Source organism: Ranitomeya imitator, chromosome 2, assembly GCF_032444005.1.
Source record: "Ranitomeya imitator isolate aRanImi1 chromosome 2, aRanImi1.pri, whole genome shotgun sequence".
Classification (NCBI taxonomy): domain Eukaryota; kingdom Metazoa; phylum Chordata; class Amphibia; order Anura; family Dendrobatidae; genus Ranitomeya; species Ranitomeya imitator.
Window position 1 is genome coordinate 397,983,191 of NC_091283.1, and position 20,434 is coordinate 398,003,624.

At 45.3% G+C, this 20,434-nt stretch overlaps 1 pseudogene; it reads left to right on the forward strand.

The window, feature by feature from the left end:
* The first annotated feature begins 410 nt into the window (after positions 1-410).
* Positions 411-20,434, forward strand: part of LOC138666670 (zinc finger protein 850-like) — an 89,074-nt pseudogene continuing 69,050 nt past the window's right edge.

The window sequence follows — 20,434 nt, forward strand, 5'->3', positions numbered from 1 at the left end:
GAAGTGCTAAATGGGTGTGGTTGGGGGCGTGACTAGTTGTGAAATGGGTGTGGTCAGAAGTGTGGCCTAAAATTTGCCGTGGGCCGCTAACTTTGTCCCTCTTTCTCTTCCTCGAAAGTTGGGAGGTATGTTGTACACACGCGGCTCCGCTCCGTACACCTCGTACACACGGCTCCGCTCCATACACCTCATACACACGTGGCTCTGCTCTGTACACCTCGTACACACGCGGATCCGCTCCATACACCTCATTCACACACTGCTCTGCTACATCCACCCTATAAACCCCTCCTGACCCCACACAGAAACTTCCCCTCATCCAGCACCATGACAACCAGGAATGCAGAGTCCTGCATACACTGAGGCCCCTGATCATGTGACCCCTGACTCCTCCCCTCCTGTGACCTCATCACAGGTCCTGTGCGCACAGAACAGCCATATATGTGGTGTGCAGCTCTGCAAGTGGAGGTAGGTGCTGGAGATTCCCCATTACTGGGCGGGGGCAGGAGACAGTAACCCTTTCACTACCAGAAAATTTTGTTTTTGGCCTTTCGTTATTTTCTCCCATTCTTCTTGGTTATTTCCCGCCGTATCAGGGCTCGTTTTCTTTGGCGCGAGTAGTTGTATTTGTGAATGACTCCATTCATTGAACTGTAGAGCACGCTGAATAAAGAAAATTCTGACTGAGGTGAAATAGTGAAAGATATAAAATTCTGCCATTGGGCTTTGTTTTTGCGACGCTCGATGTGCTGTAAATACGACCTGGAATCCAGATTGTCCCGGTCAGTGTGATTCCACCATAATTACACCAGAACTTGCATTTTTTTCTTGTGGTGAACAAAAAAGCGCAGAAGTTTATAAAACACATTTGTTATGTGTTTCCATTTTCCCGTCACGTTTTTACTTTTCCATCCATTGAGCTGTGTCAGTGTTCGGTCTGTGTGCGGCGAGCTGACGCTTTCATTGATACCATTTTGGGGTCCATAAGATATATTGATCGCTTTTTATTGTATTTTTTAGGGAGGTGCAGTGAACGTGAAGCCAGGAGGCGGGGAGCTGTACGCTGCTGCTGAATAAGGTGAGACAACTCCTTTAAGTAATTTTGCTAATTTGGAATGCACAGATATCTTCTGAGGTGCCCGATGCGGTGTTCACAACCACTAGAATGATATTAAGGTAATTCTAAGCACAATTTTCCCAGTATGGGAACCAACTTGTGTTTCACCTCCCCTTGTATGAATTCCCTTGCTACTCCTCTGATTAACCTGATTAAGTTCTGGACAAAATACTAACATTTTTGGATTTCATTTCTGTCATTCTTGGGTACGCATAACATTGATCTGTAGTAATGAGAGAACGTGCTCAGATAAGGTGTTATCCAGCATGCCCGGGTGCTAATAGTGTCTTCGGCGTGCTCGAATAATATGTTCATCAGCCGCACAGTGGCGTAGGAAGGGGGGGCGGGGGGGGCCGTCCGCCCCGGGCGGCACAATGCGGGGGGCGGCCGGCGCTGCAGGAGAAGAGAAAAAAAAAAAAAAAAAGACGCCCCTTTAAATCTTCGGGCGGCGCCGTCCGCCGCCACGACCAGGGCCAGCTCCCCCCACCCCCGCTCCCCGCTCCCCGCTCTCCGCTCTAATACTCACCTCTCCTGGTTCCTGCGGCTTCAGCGTCCTCTGACTCTGCGACGTCTCAGAGCAGAGGGCGCGATGACGTCACTACTGTGCGCGCCGCTCAGCCTCTCTGTCCTGAGCATCGCAGAGCCGGAGAGACGCTGACTGGCTGCACCGGACCTGCGCTAGGAACGGGAGAGGTGAGGATTTTACTTTTTTTTTTTCTTTATGTCTGACTGTCTGGGGGCAATGCTGGACACACTGGGGCAATACTGGAGACCATGGGGCAGATTGCTGGACACACTGGGGCAATACTGGAGACCATGGGGCAGAATGCTGGACACACTGGGGCAATACTGGAGACCATGGGGCAGATTGCTGGACACACTGGGGCAATACTGCAGACCATGGGGCAGAATGCTGGACACACTGGGGCAATACAGGAGACCATGGGGCAGAATGCTGGACACACTGGGGCAATACAGGAGACCATGGGGCAGAATGCTGGACACACTGTGGCAATACTGGAGACCATGGGGCAGATTGCTGGACACACTGGGGCAATACTGGAGACCATGGGGCAGAATGCTGGACACACTGGGGAAATACTGGAGACCATGGGGCAGAATGCTGGACACACTGGGGCAATACAGGAGACCATGGGGCAGATTGCTGGACACACTGGGGCAATACTGGAGACCATGGGGCAGAATGCTGGACACACTGGGGCAATACAGGAGACCATGGGGCAGAATGCTGGACACACTGGGACAATACAGGAGACCATGGAGCAGATTGCTGGACACACTGGGGCAATACAGGAGACCATGGGGCAGATTGCTGGACACACTGGGGCAATACTGGAGACCATGGGGCAGAATGCTGGACACACTGGGGCAATACAGGAGACCATGGGGCAGAATGCTGGACACACTGGGGCAATACAGGAGACCATGGGGCAGAATGCTGGACACACTGGGGCAATACAGGAGACCATGGGGCAGATTGCTGGACACACTGGGGCAATACAGGAGACTATGGGGCAGATTGCTGGACACACTGGGGCAATACTGGAGACCATGGGGCAGAATGCTGGACACACTGGGGCAATACTGGAGACCATGGGGCAGAATGCTGGACACACTGAATACTGGAGACCATGGGGCAGATTTCAGGACACATTGAGGCAATGCTGGAGACCCTGGGGCAGACTTCTGGACATACTGGGGCAATACTGGAGACCATGGGGCAGATTGCTGGACACACTGGGGCAATACTGGAGACCATGGGGCAGAATGCTGGACACACTGGGGCAATACTGGAGACCATGGGGCAGAATGCTGGACACACTGGGGCAATACAGGAGACTATGGGGCAGATTGCTGGACGCACTGAATACTGGAGACCATGGGGCAGATTTCAGGACACATTGAGGCAATGCTGGAGACCCTGGGGCAGACTTCTGGACATACTGGGGCAATACTGGAGACCATGGGGCAGATTGCTGGACACACTGGGGCAATACTGGAGACCATGGGGCAGAATGCTGGACACACTGGGGCAATACTGGAGACCATGGGGCAGAATGCTGGACACACTGGGGCAATACAGGAGACTATGGGGCAGATTGCTGGACGCACTGAATACTGGAGACCATGGGGCAGATTTCAGGACACATTGAGGCAATGCTGGAGACCCTGGGGCAGACTTCTGGACACACTGGGGCAATGCTGGACACTGGGGCAGATTGCTGGACACACTGGGGGTAATATGCTGGACATACTGGGGCAATGCTGGACACTGGGGGTAATATGCTGGACACACTGGGGCAGACTGCTGGACACACTGGGGAAAGGCTGGACACTGGGGCAGATTGCTGGACACACTGGGGGCAGTGCTGGACATACTGGGGCAGATTGCTGGACACACTGGGGGTAATATGCTGGACACACTAGGGCAGATTGCTGGACACACTGGGGGTAATATGCTGGACACACTGGGGCAGATTGCTGGACAACATGGGGGTAATATGCTGGACACACTGGGGCAGATTGCTGGACAACATGGGGGTAATATGCTAGACACACTAGGGGCAGGACTTGAGGCATGGGCAGAATGTAGATACGGGGCATGATTGGTGACACGGGGCAGGATTGGATCATGGGGCAGGATTGGATCATGGGGCAGGATGGATACGATGGAGGCTGGTGGGGCAGGATGGGGAGATCATATGGGGTAGAATGGATACTCATGAGGGCAGGATGCGAGAACATATGGCTGGAGCCAGGAATGAGATAAACGGGGCCAGGGTGGGGAATAGTGTTACCATAGGCATAATAGGGGATAATTAAGGGATATTATTACTGCAGTGATGTATTTATTTTATTTTTTGAGTATACTGTTTTAAATGGGGGGGCGGTCCTGTTACTGTGCAGAGTGACACTATATCGCCTTTTTTTCTTCATGTGATGTAATGTAGAAGTTGTGAAAAATTAAGTAATGTGTTCTGCAAGCGGAGCTCGAGATAACTGTGTTATTTCCTGCAGAAACGAGTCCTGGCTGGAAGGAATGATGGCGGTCTGTGCTGGATGAAAGATGAAAGACTTCACCTAGAGACGTCACTGGTGAGTCAGTGTTACCTATACACTGACACTATACACTGTATACTATATAGAGGTCCTGTGTATAATGTCACCAGTGATCTCTGTATTACCTCTACACAGACACTGTATACTAAGTACAGATCTCCTGTGAATACTGGCACTTATGGTGATAGTATTGTGGGTTTTTTTTTTATTACTGATCAGTATTGTAGTATTCAGTCACTATGTGGTGGTAATATGTGGTCTGGAAATGGTGTTGTGGTATTTGTCCCTTGTATGTAGTATTATTCGGTCACTATGTGGCCTGGTCATGGTGTGGTGGTATTAAGTCACAGGTGTGGCATGTGGGGGTGACACCATTAGGCCCAGTTTAAGTTCTACAAAACAGGAAAACCATTTTTGGTAACTTTTGTGTGTATTGAGCCGGGGGGGGGAGGGGCGCCAAACTCGGGAACAGCCCCGGGCGGCAAAAGCTCTAGCTACGCCTCTGCAGCCGCAACACATGCATGGATTGCCTAACAAACAGACAATCCCTGCATCTGTTGCGGCTGATTAACAGCCTCAAGACATGCAGCCGCTGGGAGTCGAGCATTTTGTTTCGAGTGTGCCGATGACACTTGGTTAGCACCCAAACATGCGGGATAACACCTTATCTGAGCACGTTTGTTCATCACTAATTATCTGTTTAACTTTCTAGATTTAATGTCTCCGCATTCCAACTTTTTCTTTCTGTTGAAGTAAAAGACTGCTCACGCTGCTGTCCTCCCAGTCTATCTGATCTAATACTAGAGATATCTGGAGTGCTTAGGTAAGGAAAAACTGCTCCCACTGTGTCTTTCTGAATGCTGAGTGGCTGATTTAACCTGAGGAAAGCTTACGTGATATAGATTGTGCTCTCAGTATCTGGGCTTCATCTTGCACATGTAACATACAGTCATGGCCAAAAGTATTAACACCCCTGCAATTCTGTCAGATAATACTCAGTTTCTTCCTGAAAATGATTGCAATCACAAATTCTTTGGTATTATTATCTTCATTTAATTTGTCTTAAATGAAAAAACACAAAAAAATTAATTGTCCTAAAGCCAAATTGGACATAATTCTACACCAAACATAAAAAAGGGGGTGGACAAAAGTATTGGCACCGTTCGAAAAATCATGTGATGCTTCCCTAATTTGTGTAATTAACAGCACCTGTAACTTACCTGTGGCACCTAACGGGTGTTGGCAATAACTAAATCACACTTGCAGCCGTTGAAATGGATTAAAGTGGACTCAACCGCTGTCCTGTGTCCTTGTGTGTACCACATTGAGCATTATTATGAACAGGTAATTCAGAACCACAATGGACATAGAAGTTCAGAGCACACAAAGTGACCTGACAATTACCAAAAACAAAGGACGAGCTCTGAGACGTGGGAACTCTGCTGACCGCAATCCCTAATCCTAACACACCACACTAGAGGTCGCCGTGGATTGCGCCTAACGCTCCCTATGCAACTCGACACAGCCTGAGAAACTAACTAGCCCTGAAGATAGAAAAATAAGCCTACCTTGCCTCAGAGAAATTCCCCAAAGGAAAAGGCAGCCCCCCACATATAATGACTGTGAGTAAGATGAAAATACAAACACAGAGATGAAATAGATTTAGCAAAGTGAGGCCCGACTTACTGAATAGACCGAGGATAGGAAAGATAGCTTTGCGGTCAACAAAAAAACCTACAAACAACCACGCAGAGGGGCAAAAAGACCCTCCGCACCGACTAACGGTACGGAGGTGCTCCCTCTGCGTCTCAGAGCTTCCAGCAAGCAAGAAAAACCAATAAAGCAAGCTGGACAGAAAAAATAGCAAGCAAAAATAACACAAGCAAAACTTAGCTTATGCAGGATAGACAGGCCACAGGAACGATCCAGGAGGAAGCAAGACCAATACTAGAACATTGACTGGAGGCCAGGATCAAAGCACCAGGTGGAGTTAAATAGAGCAGCACCTAACGACTTAACCTCATCACCTGAGGAAGGAAACTCAGAAGCCGCAGTACCACTCTCATCCACCAAAGGAAGCTCATAGACAGAACCAGCCGAAGTACCACTCTCGACCACAGGAGGGAGCCTGGCCACAGAATTCACAACTGTACCCCCCCCTTGAGGAGGGGTCACCGAACCCTCACCAGAGCCCCCAGGCCGACCAGGATGAGCCACATGAAAGGCACGAACCAGATCGGCAGCATGGACATCAGAGGCAAAGACCCAGGAATTATCTTCCTGACCATAACCTTTCCACTTAACCAGATACTGGAGTTTCCGTCTCGAAACACGAGAATCCAAAATCTTCTCCACTATATACTCCAATTCCCCTTCAACCAGAACCGGAGCAGGAGGATCAATAGATGGAACCACAGGTGCCACGTATCTCCGCAACAATGACCTATGGAACACGTTATGGATGGAAAAAGAAGCTGGAAGAGTCAAACGAAAAGACACAGGATTAAGGACCTCAGAAATCCTATATGGACCAATGAAACGAGGCTTAAATTTAGGAGAGGAAACCTTCATAGGAATATAACGAGATGACAACCAAACCAAATCCCCAACACGAAGTCGGGGACCCACACAGCGCCTGCGGTTAGCGAAACGTTGAGCCTTCTCCTGGGACAAAGTCAGATTGTCCACTACATGAGTCCAAATCTGCTGCAACCTATCCACCACAGTATCCACACCAGGACAGTCCGAAGACTCAACCTGCCCTGAAGAGAAACGAGGGTGGAACCCAGAATTGCAGAAAAACGGCGAAACCAAAGTAGCCGAGCTGGCCTGATTATTAAGGGCGAACTCAGCCAAAGGCAAAAAGGACACCCAATCATCCTGATCCGCAGAAACAAAACATCTCAGATATGTTTCCAAGGTCTGATTGGTTCGTTCAGTCTGGCCATTTGTCTGAGGATGGAAAGCCGAGGAAAAAGACAAATCAATGCCCATCCTAGCACAAAAGGCTCGCCAAAACCTCGAAACAAACTGGGAACCTCTGTCAGAAACGATGTTCTCTGGAATGCCATGTAAACGAACCACATGCTGGAAGAACAATGGCACCAAATCAGAGGAGGAAGGCAATTTAGACAAGGGCACCAAATGGACCATTTTAGAGAAGTGATCACAAACCACCCAAATGACCGACATTCTTTGAGAGACGGGGAGATCCGAAATAAAATCCATAGAGATATGTGTCCAAGGCCTCTTCGGGACCGGCAAGGGCAAAAGCAACCCACTAGCACGAGAACAGCAGGGCTTAGCCCGAGCACAAATCCCACAGGACTGCACAAAAGAACGCACATCCCGCGACAGAGACGGCCACCAAAAGGATCTAGCCACCAAATCTCTAGTACCAAAGATTCCAGGATGACCAGCCAACACCGAACAATGAACCTCAGAGAGAACTTTATTCGTCCACCTATCAGGGACAAACAGTTTCTCCGCTGGGCAACGGTCAGGTCTATTAGCCTGAAATTTTTGCAGCACCCGCCGCAAATCAGGGGAGATGGCAGACAAAATTACCCCCTCTTTGAGAATACCCGCCGGCTCAGACAAACCCGGAGAATCGGGCACAAAACTCCTAGACAGGGCATCCGCCTTCACATTTTTAGAGCCCGGAAGGTACGAAACCACAAAGTCAAAACGGGAGAAAAACAGCGACCAACGAGCCTGTCTAGGATTCAACCGTTTGGCAGACTCGAGATAAGTCAAGTTCTTGTGATCAGTCAAGACCACTACGCGATGCTTAGCTCCTTCAAGCCAATGACGCCACTCCTCGAATGCCCACTTCATGGCCAGCAACTCTCGATTGCCAACATCATAATTTCGCTCAGCAGGCGAAAATTTCCTGGAAAAGAAGGCGCATGGTTTCATCACCGAGCAATCAGAACTTCTCTGCGACAAAACAGCCCCTGCTCCAATTTCGGAAGCATCAACCTCGACCTGGAACGGAAGTGAAACATCTGGTTGGCACAACACAGGGGCAGAAGAAAAACGACGCTTCAACTCCTGAAAAGCTTCCACAGCAGCAGAAGACCAATTGACCACATCAGCACCCTTCTTGGTTAAATCAGTCAACGGTTTAGCAATGCTAGAAAAATTAGCGATGAAGCGACGATAAAAATTAGCAAAGCCCAGGAACTTCTGCAGACTCTTCAGAGATGTTGGCTGAGTCCAATCATAAATGGCCTGAACTTTAACAGGGTCCATCTCGATAGTAGAAGGAGAAAAAATGAACCCCAAAAATGAAATCTTCTGAACACCAAAGAGACACTTTGACCCCTTCACAAACAAAGAATTAGCACACAGGACCTGGAACACCATTCTGACCTGCTTCACATGAGACTCCCAATCATCCGAGAAGACCAAAATATCATCCAAGTATACAATCAGGAATTTATCCAGGTACTCTCGGAAGATGTCATGCATAAAGGACTGAAACACTGATGGAGCATTAGAAAGTCCGAATGGCATAACCAGGTACTCAAAATGGCCTTCGGGCATATTAAATGCTGTTTTCCATTCATCGCCCCGTTTAATACGCACAAGATTATACGCACCTCGAAGATCTATCTTGGTGAACCAACTAGCCCCCTTAATCCGAGCAAACAAATCAGACAGCAGCGCTAAGGGGTACTGAAATTTGACCGTAATTTTATTTAGAAGGCGGTAATCAATACAAGGTCTCAGCGAACCATCCTTCTTGGCCACAAAAAAGAACCCTGCTCCCAATGGCGATGATGACGGGCGAATATGACCCTTCTCCAAAGACTCCTTCACGTAACTCCGCATAGCGGCGTGCTCAGGCACAGATAAATTAAACAGTCGACCCTTAGGAAACTTACTACCAGGAATCAAATCGATAGCACAATCACAATCCCTATGCGGAGGTAGGGCATTGGACTTGGGCTCATCGAATACATCCCGGTAATCAGACAAGAACTCTGGGAACTCAGAAGGGGTGGATGATGAGATAGACAGAGATGGAACATCACCATGCACCCCCTGACAACCCCAGCTGGACACAGACATTGATTTCCAATCTAATACTGGGTTATGGACTTGTAGCCATGGCAACCCCAACACGACCACATCATGCAGATTATGCAACACCAGAAAGCGAATATCCTCCTGGTGCGCAGGAGCCATGCACATGGTCAGCTGGGTCCAATACTGAGGCTTATTCTTGGCCAAAGGCGTAGCATCAATTCCTCTCAATGGAATAGGACACTGCAAGGGCTCTAAGACAAACCCACAGCGCCTAGCAAACTCCAAGTCCATCAAATTCAGGGCAGCGCCTGAATCCACAAATGCCATGACAGAATAGGAAGACAAAGAGCAGATCAAAGTAACGGACAAAAGAAATTTCGACTATACCGTACCAATGGTGGCAGACCTAGCGAACCGCTTAGTGCTCTTAGGACAATCGGAGATAGCATGAGTGGAATCACCACAGTAGAAACACAGACCATTCTGACGTCTGTGTTCCTGCCTTTCAGCTCTGGTCAAAGTCCTATCGCACTGCATAGGCTCAGGTTCATGCTCAGATAATACCGCCAAATGGTGCACAGATTTACGCTCGCGCAAGCGTCGACCGATCTGAATGGCCAAAGACATAGACTCATTCTGACCAGCAGGCATAGGAAATCCCACCATGACATCCTTAAGGGCTTCAGAGAGACCCTTTCTGAAAATAGCTGCCAGCGCACATTCATTCCATTGAGTGAGCACGGACCACTTTCTAAACTTCTGACAATAAATCTCTATCTCATCCTGACCCTGACACAGAGCCAGCAAATTTTTCTCTGCCTGATCCACTGAATTAGGTTTGTCGTACAGCAATCCGAGCGCCAGAAAAAACGCATCAATATTACATAATGCAGGATCTCCTGGCGCAAGGGAAAATGCCCAGTCTTGAGGGTCGCCACGTAATAAAGAAATAATGATCTTAACTTGTTGTACTGGGTCACCAGAGGAGCGGGGTTTCAAAGCCAGAAATAGTTTACAATTATTTTTAAAATTCAAAAACTTTGCTCTATCGCCAGAAAATAACTCAGGAATAGGAATCTTAGGTTCTAACATAGGATTCTGAACCATTAAATCTTGAATATTCTGTACATTTATAGCGAGATTATCCATCAAAGAGAACAGACCTTGAATATCCATGTCCACACCTGTGTTCTGAATCACCCTGATGTAAAGGGGAAAAGAAAGACAGAACACAGTGCAAAGAAAAAAAAAAATGGTCTCAGAACTTCTCTTTTCCCTCTATTGAGAAGCATTAGTACTTTGGGCCTCCAGTACATCACCTGAGGAAGGAAACTCAGAAGCCGCAGTACCACTCTCATCCACCAAAGGAAGCTCATAGACAGAACCAGCCGAAGTACCACTCTCGACCACAGGAGGGAGCCTGGCCACAGAATTCACAACAGAGCATGGAGAAAAGAAAGAAGACCAAAGAACTGTCTGAGGACTTGAGAAACCAAATTGTGAGGAAGCATGAGCAATCTCAAGGCTACAAGTCCATCTCCAAAGACCTGAATGTTCCTGTGTCTACCGTGCGCAGTGTCATCAAGAAGTTTAAAGCCCATGGCACTGTGGCTAACCTCCCTAGATGTGGACGGAAAAGAAAAATTGACAAGAGATTTAAACGCAAGATTGTGCGGATGTTGGATAAAGAACCTCGACTAACATCCAAACAAGTTCAAGCTGCCCTGCAGTCCGAGGGTACAATAGTGTCAACCCGTACTATCTGTCGGCGTCTGAATGAAAAGGGACTGTATGGTAGGAGACCCAGGAAGACCCCACTTCTTACCCCGAGACATAAAAAAGCCAGGCTGGAGTTTGCCAAGACTTACCTGAAAAAGCCTAAAACGTTTTGGAAGAATGTTCTCTGGTCAGATGAGAGAAAAGTAGAGCTTTTTGGGCAAAGGCATCAACATAGAGTTTACAGGAGAAAAAAAAGAGGCATTCAAAGAAAATAACACGGTCCCTACAGTCAAACATGGTCGAGGTTCCCTGATGTTTTGGGGTTGCTTTGCTGCCTCTGGCACTGGACTGCTTGACCGTGTGCATGGCATTATGAAGTCTGAAGACTACCAACAAATTTTGCAGCATAATGTAGGGCCCAGTGTGAGAAAGCTGGGTCTCCCTCAGAGGTCACGGGTCTTCCAGCAGGACAATGACCCAAAACACACTTCAAAAAGCACTAGAAAATGGTTTGAGAGAAAGCACTGGAGTCTTCTAAGGTGGCCAGCAATGAGTCCAGACCTGAATCCCATAGAACACCTGTGGAGAGATCTAAAAATGGCAGTTTGGAGAAGGCACCCTTCAAATATCAGGGACCTGGAGCAGTTTGCCAAAGAAGAATGGTCTAAAATTCCAGCAGAGGATTGTAAGAAACTCATTGATGGTTACCGGAAGCAGTTGGTCGCAGTTATTTTGGCTAAAGGTTGTGCAACCAAGTATTAGGCTGAGGGTGCCAATACTTTTGTCTGGCCCATTTTTGGAGTTTTGTGTGAAATGATCAATGTTTTGCTTTTTGCTTCATTCTCTTTTGTGTTTTTTCATTTAAGACGAATTAAAGGAAGATAATAATACCAAAGAATTTGTGATTGCAATCATTTTCAGGAAGAAACTGAGTATTATCTGACAGAATTGCAGGGGTGTGAATACTTTTGGCCAGGACTGTAGTTGGCAAGGCCGAAAAAAGACATCTGTCCATTAAGTTCAGCCTATATTCCTTCAAATTAAATCCCCGGATCTACATCCTTCGAAAGACCCTAATAACTGTAAGATACAGTATTGTTATGCTCCAGGAAGACATCCAGGCCTCTCTTGAACCATCACCACCTCAGGCAAGGAATTCCAGATTTTCACTGCCCTAACAGTAGAGAATCCTCTTCTATGTTGGTAGAAAAACCTTCTCTCTCCCAGACACAGAGAATGCCCCCTTGTGCCCGTCACCTTCCTTGGTATAAACAGATCCTTGGAGAGATATTTGTATTGTCCCCTTATATACTTATACATGGTTATTAGATCTCCCCTCAGTCGTCTTTTTCTAGACTAATTAATCCTAATTTTGCTAATCTCTCTGGGTATTGTTGTTCCCCCATCCCCTTTATTAACTTGTTGCCCTCCTTTGTACTCGCTCTAGTTCCATTATATCCTTCCTGAGCACTGATGGCCAAACCTGTACACAATACTCAATGTGCGGTCTAACCAGGGATTTGTACAGAGGCAGTATAATTCTCTCATCATGTGTATCCAGACCTCTTTTAATACACCCCATAATCCTGTTTGCCTTGGCAGCCGCTGCCTGGCACTGGCTGTCCAGGTAAGTTTATCATTAACTAGGATCCCCAAGTCCTTCTCCGTGTCAGATTTAGCCACTGGTTTCCCGTTCAGTGTGTAATTGTGATATTGATTCCTTATTCCCATGTGTATAACCTTACATTTATCATTGTTAAATTGCATCTGCCACCTCTCGGCCCAAGTTTCCAACTTATCCAGATCCATCTGTAGTAGAATACTATCTTCTCTTGTATTGACTGCTTTACATAGTTTTGTATCCTCTGCAAATATCGATATTTTACTGTGTAAACCTTCTACCAGATCGTTAATAAATATGTTGAAGAGAATAGGTCCCAACACTGACCCCTGCGGTACCCCACTGGTCACAGTGACCCAGTTAGAGAATATACCTTTTATAACCACCCTCTGCTTTCTATCACTGAGCCAGTTACTAACCCATTTACACACATTTTCCCCCAGACCCAGCATTCTCATTTTGTGTACCAACCTCTTGTGCGGCACGGTATCAAACGCTTTGGAAAAATCGAGATATACCACGTCCAATGACTCACCGTGGTCCAGTCTATAGCTTACCTCTTCATAAAACCTGATTAGATTGGTTTGACAGGAGCGATTCCTCATGAACCCATGCTGATATGGAGTTAAACAGTTATTCTCATTGAGATAATCCAGAATAACATCCCTCAGAAACCCTTCAAATATTTTACCAACAATAGAGGTTAGACTTACTGGCCTATAATTTCCAGGTTCACTTTTAGAGCCTTTTTGAATATTGGTACCACATTTACTATGCGTCAGTCCTGTGGAACAGACCCCATCACTATAGAGTCCCTAAAAATAAGAAATAATTGTTTATCTATTACATTACTTAGTTCTCTTAGTACTCGTGGGTGTATGCCATCCGGACCCGGAGATTTATTATTTTAATCTTATTCAGCCGGTTTCGCACCTCTTTTTGGGTTAGATTGGTGACCCTTAATATTGGGTTTTCTTTTTCTCTCGGCATCTCACCAAGCATTTCATTTTCCACCATGAATACCGTGGAGAAGAAGGTGTTTAATTCTGTATATTAGCTTTTTCCTCATCATCTACAACCTGTCTTTCCTCACAATTTTTTAAGGGCCTACACTTTCACTTATGATTCTTTTAGTAATTATATAGTTGAAGAACAGTTTGGGATTAGTTTTACCCTCCTTAGCAATGTGCTTCTCTGTTTCCTTTTTGGTGGCTTTAATTAGTTTTTTAGATGAAGTATTTTTCTCCCTATACTTTTTTTAGAGCTTCAACGGTGCCATCCTGCTTTAGTAGTTTAAATGCTTTATTTTTACTGTTAATTGCCTGTCTTACTTCTTTCTTTAGACATATTGGGTTTTTCCTATTTCCTGTCCTTTTTTTGTCCTTTTTTTTACATGATCAGTATCACCTGTCCTATTAACACTCTAGGACAGGTTTCTGTGAAACATGATGGCAGCCATTTTAATTCTATAATTTTTATCTCCTTAGACAAAACTGTTTCTCCCCCTTTTACCAAAAGCCATAACTTTATTATTTTTTCTATTTTTACGTAAACAGCATCTGAATGATTTTTTTGTAATTGTATAATCACCCATGGATATTTATGATTTTACATATGCTTATCTTCTCCCCATTCAGGTCCCTACAATATTGGATCCTCTCAGTGGAGATCTTCTATATAAGAGAATTCTCCTGAGTGACCGTACAAGGATGGATAGGGACAGGGACAAGATGGCGGAGAGGATGTTACACCTCACCCTAGAGATCCTCTTCCGGCTTACTGGAGAGGTGAGAGATTCTGATGACATCACATTACATCATTCTTATCTATGGGAATAACAGATGGACAGAACTGGAGAGGTGAGGACTCTGGAAATGTCTGTAGTGAGGTTTATTAATGTGTCTCTCCATAACCAGGATTACACAGTAGTGAAGAAGACCTCTAGTGAGCGCTGTCAGGCCCCTGTGTCTGAGGGATGGGGAAGACCCCTGAGCCCAATCACGAGGCCTCCACCTCACCCCCTGATACATGAGGACATCAAAGACCAGAAGATCCTAGAACTCATCTACAAGATGATTGAGCTGCTGACTGGAGAGGTGACACTGCTGGGAATGCTGGGACATTATACAGTAACGCTATGGAGGGATCGGGGGATGACGGTATCTTTGTATGTGTCAGGTTCCTTTAAGGTGTCAGGATGTCACTGTCTATTTCTCCATGGAGGAGTGGGAGTATTTAGAAGGACACAAAGATCTGTACAAGGATGTCAGGATGGAGGTTCCCCAGCCCCTCACATCACCAGGTAATAGATTGGACTAAATACACACGGCCTATAATTATCTGTATGTAAAGAATGAATTCAGTCCCTTTGTGTTTCCTCCAAGTTCTATCCAGTAAGAGGACAACACCAGAGAGATGTCCCCGTCCTCTTCTTCCACAGGACTGTAAACAAGAAGATCCCAATGTTCTTCAGGATAATCAGGTAGATGAAGAGAAGGTGTCATGAAATCTCCCTATGATGTTTAGACAACTATGAAGGTCTTGTATTATACACTGTACGGCCAATTTAGTAGAGACACGTTCAATTTATGATTGGAGCTTCTCTGTATGGAAATTAGATCTATCATCTCAGAGTGCAGAAGAAACTGAAGTTTTCTGTAGATCAGTTTACATATGAATCCACATTATAATAGAAAAATCAAACAATCTGAAAGATTTTGACCGAGACAGAGTCATCAGTGCTAGAGTAGCCAGGGACCATATTTCAAAAACTGTTGACCTTGTGGGTTTTTCCGTACATTGGCATCAAGAGTTTAGAATATTGTAATCAAGTAAAATCTTCCAATATAAGTGGATTGTGTGGCCATAACTCGTTGGTGAAAGGGGTAAGAGAAGGATGTCAGATGTCAAGAATGAACCAGCGGGAGACAGGGGTGACCAACAAAGGTGTCCAAATTAAAAAATCATTGGTTTTTAGCTTAGATGGGCTACAACAGTAGACCACCAGTTTGAGAGAGCGTTGCTGTCTAGAGCAGAAAAAGGCGACTCCAGTAGGTGAAATAGTGGAGAAATTGGATCATTGAGCAGTGGAAAACGTCTGGTCTGATGAATCTAGATTTCTGTGACACCATTCTGATGGGAGTTTCAGAATTTAGCCCCAATTTTATGTACCAATTTAACCCATTTTATCAGGCTGGTGTACATGGAGAACGATGTGGGGAATGTTTTCTGAGTACATTCTAGGTCCTCCGATACAGTAGATTGATGTTTGAACACTAAGGCTTACCTAAGAATTGTGGTCAACCATGTTCCTCCTTTTTTGGCAGCTGTTTACCCTATGACAGAAGGACTATTCTTCATGTCCCATTTATTGTATAGTGATGGTTGGTTCCAAGTACATGACAGCGTGTCTACTAAATCTCGGTGTCTGTTTCCAGTCGGCATATATGCTTGAAAATGATGCATGGCAGAGTACACATTCGCTCTGCTGGCAGCATTAGGCTATGTGCACACCTTGCGTCGGGTCCCTGCGGGTTCTCCCGCAGCGGATTTGATAAATCTGCAGGGCAAAACAACTGCGGTTCTCCCTGCAGATTTATCGCGGTTTGTTCCGCGTTTTCCGCTGCGGGTTTCCGCCTATACTATTGATGCTGCATATGCAGCAATATGCAGCATCAATAGTAATGTTAAAAATAATAAAAATTGGTTATACTCACCCTCTGATGTCCGGATCTCCTGGGCGCTGCACCCGGCGTTCTGGTTCCAAAGATGCTGTGGGAGAAGGACCCTTCGTGACGTCACGGTCATGTGACCGCGACGTCACCGCAGGTCCTGGTCGCACAGCAACTCTGACCGGACGGCCGCGTGCAGCGCCCAGGAGCTCCGGACATCAGAGGGTGAGTATAACCAGATTTTTTATTTTTTAACCCCAAATATGGTTCCCAGGGCCTGGAGGAGAGTCTCCTCTCCTCCACCCCGGGTACCACCCGCACATTATCCGCTTACTTCCCGCAACGTGGGCACAGCCCCATGCGGGAAGTAAGCGGTTCAATGTATTCCTATGGGTGCAGAATCGCAGCGATTCTGCACAAAGAAGTGACATGCTGCGGGTTGTAAACCGCTGCGTTCCCGCGCGGTTTTTCCCGCAGCATGTGCACAGCGGTTTGCGGTTTCCATAGGGTTTACATGTTACTGTAAACGCTATGGAAACTGCTGCGGACCCGCAGCATCAAAATCGCGGCGGTTCCACGGAAAAAAACGCTAAGTGTGAATATAGCCTTACAGTCTATGGCTCCTTCGGCGCATACTCTCAAATTCCGTATTGCCAATGGGGTTCAGACGCAAGACCCCAACAGTACCCATGATTTTGAAGATAAGCACAATGTGCGAGAACCATAATACATTGCCCATTCAGTATTTTTATACCTGGTGGAGATGACCGGATAAAGCTGATAATAGACATTAGATGTTGTCTGGATCTTCTCACAATTTCTGGTTATGGAGACTGCAGGTTAGAAATAGAAGCCGACAGGTTGGGTTCGTGCAGGAGACCTGCAGCTATGTGATATTTAGTGATGTCATTTCAATTTTGGTCGTCACATTAAAATATCTCTTCTGTCCTTAAAAATAATTTCACGCAACTTCTGCATCGATCTTTGACTTTTATATTATTTTTAACAGGGTAAAGAGCTGACCCATATTAATACTACAGAGACATATGTGAGGGGTAATGAGCGGTGTAAAGCGGAGATTCCTACAGGTGAGTAGGGACCACTAAATTCAACAATTATTTTGTTGAATTTTAGGGTTTGTACAGAATTTTTGTTATTTACATAAATTTTACTGGCAGAATTATTGGAAGCATAGATGAAAAACACAATTTTTACACTCCTCATTGATATTGTAACTCCAAGAAGGAAAAGTTGTGAAATTATGGAAAGCACAGGATGGATAGACATATTAATGATATGTACATGATATAAAAATGGAAACAACGTTTTTAAAACATCTCGATTTATTTATGATGTATGAGCAACCGGTCCTAATCCTGGGTTTATTGTGTGGGGTGGCATACTGTATGGTAGTTGGACCCCTGTAGTATTTATTGCAGATACACTAACGGTTTGGCAATACATTGATTTGTTCATGGACCAAGCCGTATGGCCATTTTTCCAAAGTTTCCCAGAAGCTGTTTTTCACGACAACAACACCAGGCGACATGTTTCTCATGATAGTATGATAAACCTGCATCGCCTTAATGTGCTACCATGGCTGGAGCATCTTCGGACTTCCATTGAGCACATCTGGTACATTATTGATCAGTAATTGGAAAAGGGAGTTGCCAGCAGCAGAACTTGATGATTTTCCTAAATAACAGAACATTCCTCATGCGAACATTAATAACCTCATTGACTACATGCCAATGTGTGATGGCACTCAAGGTCAATAGTGAATAAATTAGAGTTGTTTTTGAACATTTTGTTTTCATTTCTTCATCATTTTGATATCATTAACATGGTCCCATGACTTTTCCTTGTTGATGTTGCAATTTTAATATTTTCCACATAGAAATAAAACATAATTTACATTTTTTACCTTTGGACTATAGGTTAACCAAACTGCAGGATTCTAGTTTTCCTCTGAATCTTTTAACATTCAAAATTTATTTGACCTTGAATTTATCATGAATGTTAGGAGAGGACTGTCAGGTAACAAAGGGACTTCTGCAGAAACAATTGAAAATCAGTGGCTTAGAAATGGACGCTTCAAAAATTTGGGAATCTGCAATGATGCTGGTATCTGCAGCTTAATGCTGATCTGATTGACCTGCCTCAAAAATGCTTTAGCAAGGTGGAGAACCCCCGAAACATTGGCAATTTGTACAGGTGTTCTGTCCCTGACTATGTCTCTGCTTGACCCAAACAGGAACAACGTTTTCTGCCTCTTCCACAGTGTGGTATTTTGGACTCTTTTTATCTTGGTGAAAGTGGTGACATTCTGACCATTGAAACAGCAAGATGGATGTATATTTCTATATATTATAAGAGAAGCTGTGAAATGAAAATTATTCTGGTATCATCGATTTTCATTATACACTGCTAAAAAAATAAAGGGAACGCTTAAACAACACAATGTAACTCCAAGTCAATCACACTTCTGCAAAGTCAACCTGTCCGGATATGAAGCATCACTGATTGTGAATCAATTATTCCTGCTGCTGTGCAAATGGAACAGGCAACAGGTAGAAATGATAGGCAATTAGCAAGGCAACCCCTTTAATGGAGTGGTTCTGCAGGTGGTGACCACAGACCATTTCTCTGTTCTCATCCTTTCTGGCTGTTGTGTAGGTCACTTTTGCATGCGGTCATTGCTCTTACCCCTATACGATACGATACGATACGATACACTTTATTGATCCCGTGGGAAATTATGGTATCACAGCAGCACAACTTAAATCATAAAAATCATAAAGGAATTACATAGTTGACATGACCGTTTGTTGACAGAAGAACATTATACATTAGAATAGGACATACACAACGAGTGAACTGAAATGTAGAGAAATAAGTAGACATTCACCTTGGTGGTTTAATCCTAATGTTATTCTTGTACATCCCCATGGCAGTTGGCACAAACGATTTCCTATATTTTTCCTTCTTACACCTCAGAAGTATTAGCCGGTTGCTGAAGGTGCTCTTCTGTCTCATGAATAGCTCATATAATGGATGTGCATTATTGTTCATAATTGTCATACACTTTTTCAGAGTTCTTTTCTCCACTACCTCCCCAAAAGAGTCCAGATTACAGCCGACAGCAGAACTTGCCTTCTTAATAATCTTATTCCGCTTATTAGCATCAGAGGCCCACACACTACTACCCCAGCACGTGATTGCAAAAAAGATGGCACTTGCCACCACAGATTGGTAGAACATTTCTAACATTTTGCTACACACATTAAAAGACCTCAGCTTCCTTAGGAAATACAATCTGCTCATCCCCTTCTTGTAGACAAACTCTGAGTGGCATCTCCAGTCCAGTTTGCTATCCAAATGGACCCCCAAATATTTGTAACTCTCCACCTGCTCGACCTCCTGACCAGCAATAGTGATCGGTAAGCATTCCAACTTAATCCTGCTATAGTTGGCCACCAACTCCTTAGTTTTCTTAACATTTAGTTGTAGATAGTTACCATTGCACCAATCCACGAAATTCGACACCACCCTTCTATATTCCTCATCCCCCCGATCTCCCCTAATGCATCCCACAACCACAGAGTCATCCGAAAATTTTTGAAGGTGGCAAGTTCAGATTTATACTGAAAGTCTGAAGTATACAGTGTGAATAGAAAGGGCGCAAGCACCATTCCCTGGGGGGCACCAACACTGCTCAATAATCTGCTTGACACCACTGCTCCCATCTGTACAAACTGTGGCCGATCTGATAGGTAGTCAGTTATCCAATTTCTCATCCCCTCCTCCACCTTCATATCAGTCATCTTTTTGTGTAGTAAAAGTGGCTGCAGGGAGTTAAATGCACTCGAGAAATCAAAGAACATCGCTCGCACCGTGGTTCCGTCAGTCTCCAGAAATGAGTGTACCCTATGTAACTGAGAAAGAATAGCATCATCCACCCCCAATCTATGTCGGTAAGCAAACTGAAGGGGATCGATAAAAGCATTGACCCTCGGTCTTAAGTGAGCAAGCACTAATCTTTCCATGGCCTTCATAGCGTGAGATGTTAAGGCTACAGGACGATAGTCATTTAGGGTTGCAGGAGAAGAAGTCTTGGGTACCGACACCAGACAGGAAGTTTTCCATAACACAGGTACCCTCTGTGTTTGAATACTTCCATTAAATAGGCGC